Source organism: Oryctolagus cuniculus, chromosome 21 (assembly GCF_051225735.1).
Source record: "Oryctolagus cuniculus isolate XC-2025 breed Fujian yellow rabbit chromosome 21, ASM5122573v1, whole genome shotgun sequence".
NCBI lineage: Eukaryota > Metazoa > Chordata > Mammalia > Lagomorpha > Leporidae > Oryctolagus > Oryctolagus cuniculus.
The window spans coordinates 3,581,155-3,591,620 of record NC_142887.1 but is presented as its reverse complement, the minus strand read 5'-3'; the positions used below and the strand labels follow the sequence as shown (position 1 = coordinate 3,591,620).

The following is a 10,466-nucleotide window of genomic DNA, read 5'->3' as shown; positions in this document are numbered from 1 at the left end:
AAAAGGAAGACCTTTCTTTCTGTCTCTCTCTCACTGTCCACTCTGCCTCTCAAAAAAAAAAAAAAAAGTAGAGCAGCCAGGACTCAAACTGGAACCTGTATGAGATGCCAGCACCACAGGTGACAGCTTTACCGGCCACACCACAATGCTGGCCCCAGATTAATACTTATTTTTAGGGGCATTGCAAATGGGATATTTTTAACATTTGGATTTCAACTGTTCATTTTGATATAAAGAAATTTCTTGCAATAGTTCATATACTAATTTTGTATGTTTCTCCCTGTCTCCATCTATAATCACCAACAGTTAAGATATTGCACTTTTTAATATTTATTTATTTATTTATTTGAAAAACAGAGTTAGAGAGAATGAGAGACAGAGAGAGAAATCTTCCATCTGCTGGTTCAGTTCCCAAATGGCTGCAATAACTGGGGGCTGAGTAAAGCTGAAACAAAGAGCCAGGAGCTTCTTCTGGGTCCCCCACATCAGTGCAGTGACCAAAACATTTGGGCCATCCTCCATTGCCTTTCTCGGTGAATTAGCAGGGTGCTGTATTGGAATTGGGCAGCCAGGACTTGAACTATCACCCATATGAGATGCCAATACTGCAGGCCATGGCTTTAACCCACTGTGCCACAGTGCTGGCCCCAATACTGCACTTTCAAAATGCTAACATTAAAATTCTGAACACCACATTTGAGTGATTCAGTCTGAGATCCAATAGAAGCAGTGGGGAACCACCAAATTGCTCTGAACATTTTGTGCTCAAATGCCTGTTCCTGTAATTGATATTATACAACTTCCTTATAGAGAGCTAGTCTGAAGTTCATGGCCTTAGAGCACATTGGTAACTTAAACTTATTTAAAGATAATGATCAATGCTCTTGCAGAAAATTATCTGAAATGCTGACCAGAAGAGGACCACAACCACACAGTGGGGGAGTCTGTGCACAGTCATGGTGGTTTTTGATAGAAATTTAGAACTTTGACAGGACAGGAGCTGGCATGTAGCATAGTGGGATAAGCCACAACCTGTGATGCTGGGATAAGCTACAACCTGTGATGCTGGTTCAAGTCCTGGCTGCTCCACTTCCAATCAGCTCCCTAGAAATGTACCTGGGAAAGCAGTGGCAGATAACCTGGGACCTTGCGATCCATGGGGGAGACCTGGATAAATCTCTTGGTTCCTGGATTGAGTATAACCTAGCCCTGGCCATTGCAGACATTTGGGGAGTGACCTGGAAAGTGAAAGTGCTCTCTCTTTCTCTCTGTCTCCCCCTATCTCTTTTTTAAAAAGATGTATGTATGTATGTATGTATGTAATTATTTGAAAGGCAGAGTTAGAGAGAGAGATGGACAGAGAGAAGTCCCCATCTGCTGGTTCACTGCCTGAATGAACACAGCAGTCAGAGATGAGCCTGTCCAAAGCCAGGAGTCAGGAACTCCCTCTAGGTGCAGGAGTCCAAGCACCTGGGCCATCCTCTGCTGCCTTCTCAGACACACAGTCAGGGAGCTGGATCAGAAGTGGAGCAGTTGGGATTCAAACCAGTGCCCATATGGGATGCTGGCACTGCAGTCAGAAGCTTAACATGCTATGCCACAATAAGTTTTATTGTAGTTGAGTCCCTTCAGGTCTTTATAGATATTGGATATTAACCCTTTATCAATTATATAGAGTACAACTATATTCTTCCGTTCTGTACGTTCACTTTGCTGCTGAATGTTTTCTTTGCAACACAGAAGCTTCTTTGCTTTTGGCTCTTTCTTCTTTCATTCCCTGTGCTTCTGGGGTCTTTTCCAAGACATCTTTGCCTATGTCAATGTCTTGCAGAGTTTCCCCAATGGTTTCCTCTAGTAATTTGATAATATCAGGTCATAGATGTAGATCCTTGATCAATTGTGAGTTTATTTTGTATAGGGTGTTAATACAAGTCTTATTTCATACTTCTGAATGTAGAGGTCCAATTTCTCCAGCACCATTTGTTAAAGAGATAGTCCTTTCTTCAGAGATTGATTTTTAGTTCATTGGTTGATTGTGGATGCATGGATTATCTTCTGTGGTTTATATTGTGTTTCTTTGGTGTACATGTCTATTTTTGTGCCACTTCTAGGCTGTTTTGTTTATAACTGCCCTGGCCCTGTAGTAATTCTTGAAATCTAGTATTGTGATGATTCTGACTTTATTTTCCTTGTTTAAAGTTGCTTTAGATATTTGGGGTCTCTAGTGTTTCCATACAAATCTGAGAATAATGTCCTTGGTATTTTTACTGGGATTTCATTGAATCTATAAATTTCTTTGGCTAGTTTGAACATTTTTATGATATTAATTCTTCCAAACCACAAACATAGAAGATTTTTCCATTTTCTTGTGTGTTCTTCTGTTTTTTTTCTTTAATGTTTTATAATTTCCATTCTGGAGATCTTTCACATCTTTAGTTAAATTTTTTCCAAGATATTTAATTTTTGGGTAAACATGTTTATAGCATCAACTTCCCAAGTGTTTCAAGGATTATTTTTTGATACAATATTAAAATTATAAAAGGCATTGTTAAATACCCATCCCAGATAATAATTCCTGTCAAATCATGTGAAAGTAGATATAATTATAGATGTGAATTTTAATTACAAATATAGATACTTATGAATCCCTCAAAATTCACTATGGTATTTTTGTTTAAATTTTAAGTCATTCCTGAATATAAACTCATGAGTATCATAAAATTTGTGGCAGTGAAGAGTGTTCATAACTTACATTCCTACTTTCTCTGAATTCTGAATGATTTAAAGCTAGACATGGAAGGAAATGTGAGCTTTATAGCCCACAGAGTTATTAGTCTTGGTGCTTAGCAAAAAAGACTCCCTTCTGTTGCCCCAGTACCTTGCATCCTTACCTAGTCACTTGCAGTGCACAGATTATGTTCTAAATTTACAGTATAAATGAGGGCAGACAAGAACTCATGTTCATTTGTAGGCATCCTAAAAACATCCTAAGTACAACAAAATGTGGTGTGGTAGCTCAATTACTCCTTCCCATATCTCCAATCATGTAAGACATTAAGAAATCCCATATAGAGGAACAACTGAGGAGGGGTCAGGAGCAATGCTCTAATATTTAGGCATTTTTCTTTGTGGAGTGGGCTGAATCCTTGTCAGTCTAAATTCAAACACTCTGCCTCCCAAAAAACAAGAAGGCTAGAAAAGTGATCATACCCAAATTTCTTCTTTTAACTGTAGAGAATCACTTGTGTGGGGCCAGCATTGTGGCACAGCAGGTAAAGCTGTTGCCTGCAGTGCTGGCATCCCACATGGGTGGGTGGTGGTTTGAGACCTGGCTGCTCCCCTTCCAATCCAACTATCTGCTATGGCCTGGGAAAGCAGTAGAAAATGGCCCAAGTCCTTGGGCCCGTGCACCCACATGGGAGACCTGGAAGAAGCTCCTGGATCCTGGCTTCAGATCAGTGCAGCTCCCACTGTTGCAGCCATTTGGGGAGTGAACCAGCATAAAGAAGACCTCTCTCTGACCACTTCTGCCTCTGCCTCTCTGTAACTTTGACTTTCAAACAAATAAATATTAAAAAAGAGAATTTCTTGTGCCAACTAGTCACCATATTAAATACTGAGAAGAATGTGAAAATTTTGAATTTGAGCAAGGAATTCCTCTCATATGACATGGGTATGAATCTATTGTAAGAATAATATGTATGAGTACATGTTCATAGAATATTCCTGCAGTGGTTTTAGAGTTCTGTGGACTTCAATTTTGTAAAACGATGCCAAATTATTTTTACTTGTTTTCTCAAGAGATATATAAATTATTTTTCTTTGAAGTGAAGAGACAGCTTTGCACAGTGGCAGCGTTGTAGCCAATGAGGTTTATCCGAGGTGCAATTATTGTTAATTGAAGTCAAGAAACAAATTGTAAATGGTTGGAAGCAATTAATTCTGGTAGGTGGTAGGTTTCAATAACCAGTAAGGATGAATGAAAATACTTATATATAGATAATGTTACAATTTTAAAATGCAAATGAAGTAAAAAATGCATTTCAAAATGAACATTTTATAAATGGTCAAAAATAAACATTATAAATTCTCTCCTTAAAATGTATTTCACTTTATAAACTCTCACTTCTTATTCTCAAGACATTAAACTGTGACATGCTTTTATTGGGAAGCAAAGAAAAATGTTCGATTTCACAATATTTAAAACATACAATTTTAAGTTTTGTTGAACAGTTTGTAATAGTTGTACTTAAATTTTTAGGCATAAATATATTTTCTTCATGATGCACTATGATAGATATATTATTTTAAAGGTAGTGGAATATCTGGGGTAAGTGATCTAACAGATTTGTTTTCATTAGAGCAAGCAACTTGCCCCTGTGTGTCTAAACTTAGACTGAGTTTCATATCACAACATAATTTACCTTCTGTGCAGGAAAAGTAAAGGATGTTAGATTTCAAATCACAAAATAAGACAGTCCAATTTACTTCTGGTTCTCAGTGATATATTTAGTGTGGTTTATAACACCATGCATTCATGAAAGCTAGATGTTTATTCAAAAGTTCATATTTGTACCTTTTTTTTTTCTTTAGCTCTATAGGTCTAAAATTTTCCTAAAGGACAAGTTTTTTAAAAATACATGTTCATATGTGTTTTCTGCTGTAATCAATTTCTAAAGTGTATGTACTGACAAGAAGAACTGCACAAAGTACGGTCATCGAACAAGGTATATCTCCTGAGAGGGGCTCCAGGAGGCTCAGCCAGTGCTACTGTTTGTGTTTCCCACACTGCAGGAGCCCTCAGGAGGACGCTAGGACTCCAGTATGCAGTGGGCTGGCTGTCAGGACCACGGGGTGGTGTGCACTCCCCACCTGCAGCTTCTTTGAACCCTGGGGCATCAGCTTTCCAATCTCTGTGTGGTGAGAGAGAACTTGAAAGTCAAAGGGATCACACAAACAAGACTAGTGTCTGCTAATACTAGCTGATAGAATCAAAAAGGGAGAGAACGATCCATCATGGGAAGTGGGATACACAGCAGACTCATAGAATGGCAGATGTCCTAAATAGCACTCTGGCCTCAGAATCAGCCCTTAATGCATGCAGTAAACTGTTGAAATCCTTACTTAAGGTATACTAAGCTGATCTTCTGTATATTAAGATAATCGAAAATGAATCTTGATGTGAATGGAAGGGGAGAGGGAGTGGGAAAGGGGAGGGTTGTGGGTGGGAGGGACGGTATGGGGGGGAAGCCATTGTAACCCATGAGTCGTACTTTGGAAATTTATATTCATTAAATAAAAGATAAAAAAAAAAGATCTGAACAGAATTTTCTCTAAAAAAGATACAGAAATGCCACAAATATAGGGAGAGATGTTCATTAGTCATTAGTTATTAAGAAGATGGAAACCAAAACTCCAAGATACCACTTCATGTATACAAGGATGTATAATAAAGATACAATAACGGATATTAGAAGGTACGCAGAAACTGAAAATTTCAGATATTGCTGGGGTGATTATAAGATAGTGTAGGTATTTTTGCCACTTCCTCAAAATGTTAAATATAGTTGTCTTGATCATCCAGATCAATTCTACTCCCAGACATATACCCAAGAGAAATAAAAATATATCCATAAAAATCTTATCCATCTATATTCATAGTATGATTATTCACTCTCACCAGGAAGCAGAAATAACCCAAATAATCATCAAATGATAACGAATAAATGAAATGTGGTAGTACTATTCCACAAAAGAAAATAATGAAACACAGGTACATGCAACAATATGAACGGACATCAGAAATATTGTGGTAAATGAAAGCAGCCAGTTTCAAGAGACAAAGTACAGCATGTTGTCTATAATACATACAAATGTTAGGAGAAGGAAATCTATGGAGATAAAAAGTACACCAGTGTACTTTTTATGTACTCTATAAGCATAAGCAAACTGAATGAGGCGGGGCTGTAACAGAAAATGACCCACCAGTGGATACAAGGTTTATTTGGGGTGATGGAATGAAAATGTTCTAAAATTAGATTTTGGTAGTAGTTGTAGAATTCTACAAATATACTACAGTCTACTGAATTATATATATACAGGTGATATCTAATTACAGTATATAAACTAGATCTAATAAAATTTTAAAAACTTAGGATGGGGATGTAAATAGCTTCAAATGCTTTGAAGAACAATTTGGAATATCTAATATATTTAAATACATACATAGACCCAAGAATTCCATTTTTACCTACATAAAAAGGTAGGAGTCTTAAATATGAGCACAATGAAACAGGCAAAAGTGTTCATTATATATTCTAATAATTGAAAAAATAGAAATTATAGACATACTGTCATAGTATTTAGAATTCAAAAATATGATACACAACATATACCACTTTCAGATGAATAACCATATAATAATTTCTTAGGAATAAAAAACACTAACTTAAGGGGCTGGGGCTATGGTATAGTAGGTTAAGCCTCTGCCTACTGTGCCATCATACCACATGGGTGCCAGTTTGAGTTTGGCTGATCCATTTTTTTTCAAAGATTTTTTTTTTTGACAGCAGACTTAGTGAGAGAGACAGAGAGAAAGGTCTACCTTTTCCGTTGGTTCACCCCCCAAATGGCCGCTATGGCCAGCATGCTGCACTGATCTGAAGCCAGGAGCCAAGTGCTTCCTCCTGGTCTCCCATGTGGGAGGAGGGCCCAGGCACTTGGGCCATCCTCCACTGCCTTCCCAGGCCTCAGCAGAGAGCTGGACTGGAAGAGGAGCAACCAGGACAGAATCCGTTGCCCCAACCGGGACTAGAACCTGGGGTGCCGGCACCACAGGAGGAGGATTAGCCTAGTGAGCCACGGTGCTGGCAATTTTTCAAAGATTTTATTTGTTTATTTGAAAGTCAGAGATACAGAGAGGCAGAGGCAAAGGCAGAGAGAGAGATCTTCCATCTGCTGGTTCACTCCCCACATGGCTGCAAAGGCTGGAGCTGCATGGATCTGAAGCCAGGAGCCAGGAGCTTCTTCTGGGTCTCCCATGTGAGTGCAGGGGCACAAGGACTTGGGCCATCTTCTACTGCTTTCCCAGGCCATAGAAGAGAGCCAGATTGGAAGTGGAGCAGCTGGGACTCAAACCAGAGCCCATCTGGGATGCTGGCACTGCAAGTGGCGACTTTACCTGCTATGCCACAGTGCTGGCCCCTGGCTGCTCCACTTCTGATCCAGCTCTCTGCTAATGCCTGGGAAGGCAGTGGAGGATGGTCCAAATGTTTGGGCCCCTGTGCACATGTGAGAGACAGGGATGAAGTTCCTAGCTCCTGGCTTCAGTATGCCTCAGCTCTGGCTGTTGCATTTGGGGAGTGTACCAGTGGAAGGAAGTCTCTGTCTCTGTCTATCCCTCTGTAACTGCCTTTCGAATAAAACAAAAGCTCTTTAAAAAATACTAAGTTCATGGTGTAACTGCTAAGAAAGGTGATGGGTCTGGTAATGAATTTTATCTACAGTGTAACATTATTATTATCAAAAATTCTGTAGCAATCAGAACAAAATATTAATTTATTAACTTATATAATAGTCAAATAGGCACTGCTTTGATTAGTCTCCATCTTTCTTTTTAGAGATTAAAATATATTTTAACACACAAAAATGCCATGAACCAATAAATTTAAAGTTTCCCCAAACATCAAAGCTCAACATGATTTTGTTGTTTTTCAATCAATATATCAAGGGCAAATACTCACTTGAGCCAATATTAGAGTACCACGAAAACTTAAAGGATTCACTTAGTCAAAATGCTACTTTTTTAAAAAAAAAGGTGAAATTACTATGCATGAATTCAAGCCCTTCAAAAATTACATGCTTTTGGCCTTCCCAGTAAAGTGTCACCTGACAAGGTCATTATCAAAGAATGTAGTAATTATTCAGGAATGAGGGAGAACATTCAGTGAGGTATTCTCCCTACTGCTTTCTCTGTTGAAATCACAGAAATGACAACTGTAATTCAATCTTTTTAAAAAGTTACCTATGAGTTTTAAGTTTGGATGGAAATTATTTCTACCTGTATGAACTTTCACATTACACTGTACTAAAAGAAATCCTTACAGTTTTCTTATCAATATGACAGTTAAATAAATAGGAAGTCTTCACTTCTGACCTTTCATAGCTATTCAAAAGAAGCAATTCTGTTTGCCACTATTCCATTTACCAAAGATAAAAATGAATCAAGTTTAAACACTAATTCATCTCTTTTCCAAGATTTGAATGATTTAAGAAAATTATTATTACAAAAAAACAAGAGAGAGAGAGGGAGACAGAGGGTAATATTTAGCTCCTAAGCCACAGAAATTAACACTTCCTTTCCTTCTGGTAGCGACGATTTCAATTTCAAAAACAAAAGAAAAAGGAAGATTTTTCAGGTTCAAGGGAAACATTATATAAATCTAACCATCCACAACTATTATCATTATATTAAAGTTTAACTTCTTGGCTGGTGCCGCAGCTCACTAGGCTAATCCTCCGCCTGTGGCACCAGCACTCCGGGTTCTAGTTCCGGTTGGGGTGCTGGTTCTGTCCTGGTTACCCCTCTTCCAGTCCAGCTCTCTCCTGTGGCCTGGGAAAGCAGTGGAGGATGGCCCAAATGCTTGGACCCGGCACCTGCATGGGAGACCAGGGGGAAGCACCTGGCACCTGGCTTCAGAAAAGTGCAGCGTGCCAGCTGTAGTGGCCATTTGGGGGGTGAACCAACGGAAAAGGAAGACTTTTCTCTCTGTCTCTCTCTCTCACTGTCTATCTCTGCCTGTCAAAAAAAAATACTTTAACTTCTTAGGAAGTTTAAGATTTAACTTTTAATAATATAACAAAATAAACATTAATGTGCAGACTGCTTTTTTGTTTGCCAATTTCATTTCCTTTGGGTAAATTCCAAGGAGTGGGATGGCTGGGTTGAATGGTAGGGTTATCTTCAGGTTTCTGAGGAATCTCCAGACTGACTTCCATAGTGGCTTCACCAGTTTGCATTCCCACCAACAGTGGGTTAGTGTCCCTTTTTCCCTACATCCTCGCCAGCATCTATTGTTGGTAGATTTCTAAATGTGAGCCATTCTAACTGGGGTGAGGTGGAACTTCATTGTGGTTTTGATTTGCATTTCCCTGATTGCTAGTGATCTTGAACATTTTTTCATGTGTCTGTTGGCCATTTGGATTTCCCCTTTTGAAAAATGTCTATTGAGGTCCTTGGCCCATCTCTTAAGTGGGTTGTTTGTTTTGATGTTGTGGAGTTTCTTGATTTCTTTGTAGATTCTGGTTATCAACCCTTTATCAGTTGCATAGTTTGCAAATATATTTTCCCATTCTGTCGGTTGTCTCTTCACTCTCCTGACTGTTTCTTTTGCAGTACAGAGACTTCTCAATTTGATGCAATCCCAAATGTTAATTTTGGCTTTGACTGCCTGTGCTTCTGGGGTATTTTCCAAGAAGTCATTGCCGGTACCTATATCTTGCAGGGTTTTTCCAATGCTGTCTAATAATTTGATGGTGTCAGGTCATAGATTTAAGTCTTTAATCCATGTTGAGTGGATTAAACCCAGCCATCCAACTCCTTGGAATTTACCCAAAGGAAATGAAATTGGCAAACAAAAAAGCAGTCTGCACATTAATGTTTATTGCAGCTCAATTCACAATAGCTAAGACCTGGAACCAACCCAAATGTGCATCAACAGTAGACTGGATAAAGAAATTATGGGACAGGTACTCTATTGAATACTATACAGCAGTCAAAAACAACGAAACACAGTCATTTGCAACAAGATGGAGGAATTTGGAAAACATCATGCTGAGTGAATTAAGCCAGTCCCAAAGGGAAAAATATCATATGTTCTCCTTGATTGGGGACAACTAACTGAGCACCAAAGGGGAAACTTGTTGAAGTGAAATGGACACTGTGAGAAACAGTGACTTGATCAGCTCTTGCCCTGACGGTTGATGTACAATGTAATACTTTATCCATTTTAGTATTTTTTTTGTTCTAGTACCATTGGTTGAACTCTGTAATTAACACACAATTATTCTTAGGTGTTTAAATTTTAACTGAAAAGTGATCACTGTTAGAAATTTGGAAAACATTATGCTGAGTGAAATAAGCCAATCCCAAAGGGACAAATACCACTTGTTCTCCCTGATCGGTGACAACTAACTGAGCACCAAAAAGGAAACCTGTTAAAGTGAAATGAACACTATGAGAAACAGTGACTTGATCATCCCTCACCCTGACTGTTGATGAACAACTTAATATGTTATCCCTCTTAGTATTTTTTTGTTTGTTCTACTTAATACTTTTGGTTGAATACTGTAATCAATACACAATTCTTCTTAAGTGCTGAAACTTAACAGAAAAGTGATTGCTGTTAAATATAAGAGTGGGAATAAGAGAGGGAAGAGATGTGCAATTCGGGACATGCTCAAGCTGA

The 10,466-nt window shown here is 38.5% G+C and overlaps 1 pseudogene; it reads left to right on the top strand.

Annotated features, from left to right (window-relative positions):
• Positions 1–3,837: 3,837 nt before the first annotated feature.
• LOC149119794 (U4 spliceosomal RNA) lies at positions 3,838–3,962 on the top strand (annotated as a pseudogene).
• The last annotated feature ends 6,504 nt before the right edge of the window (positions 3,963–10,466 follow it).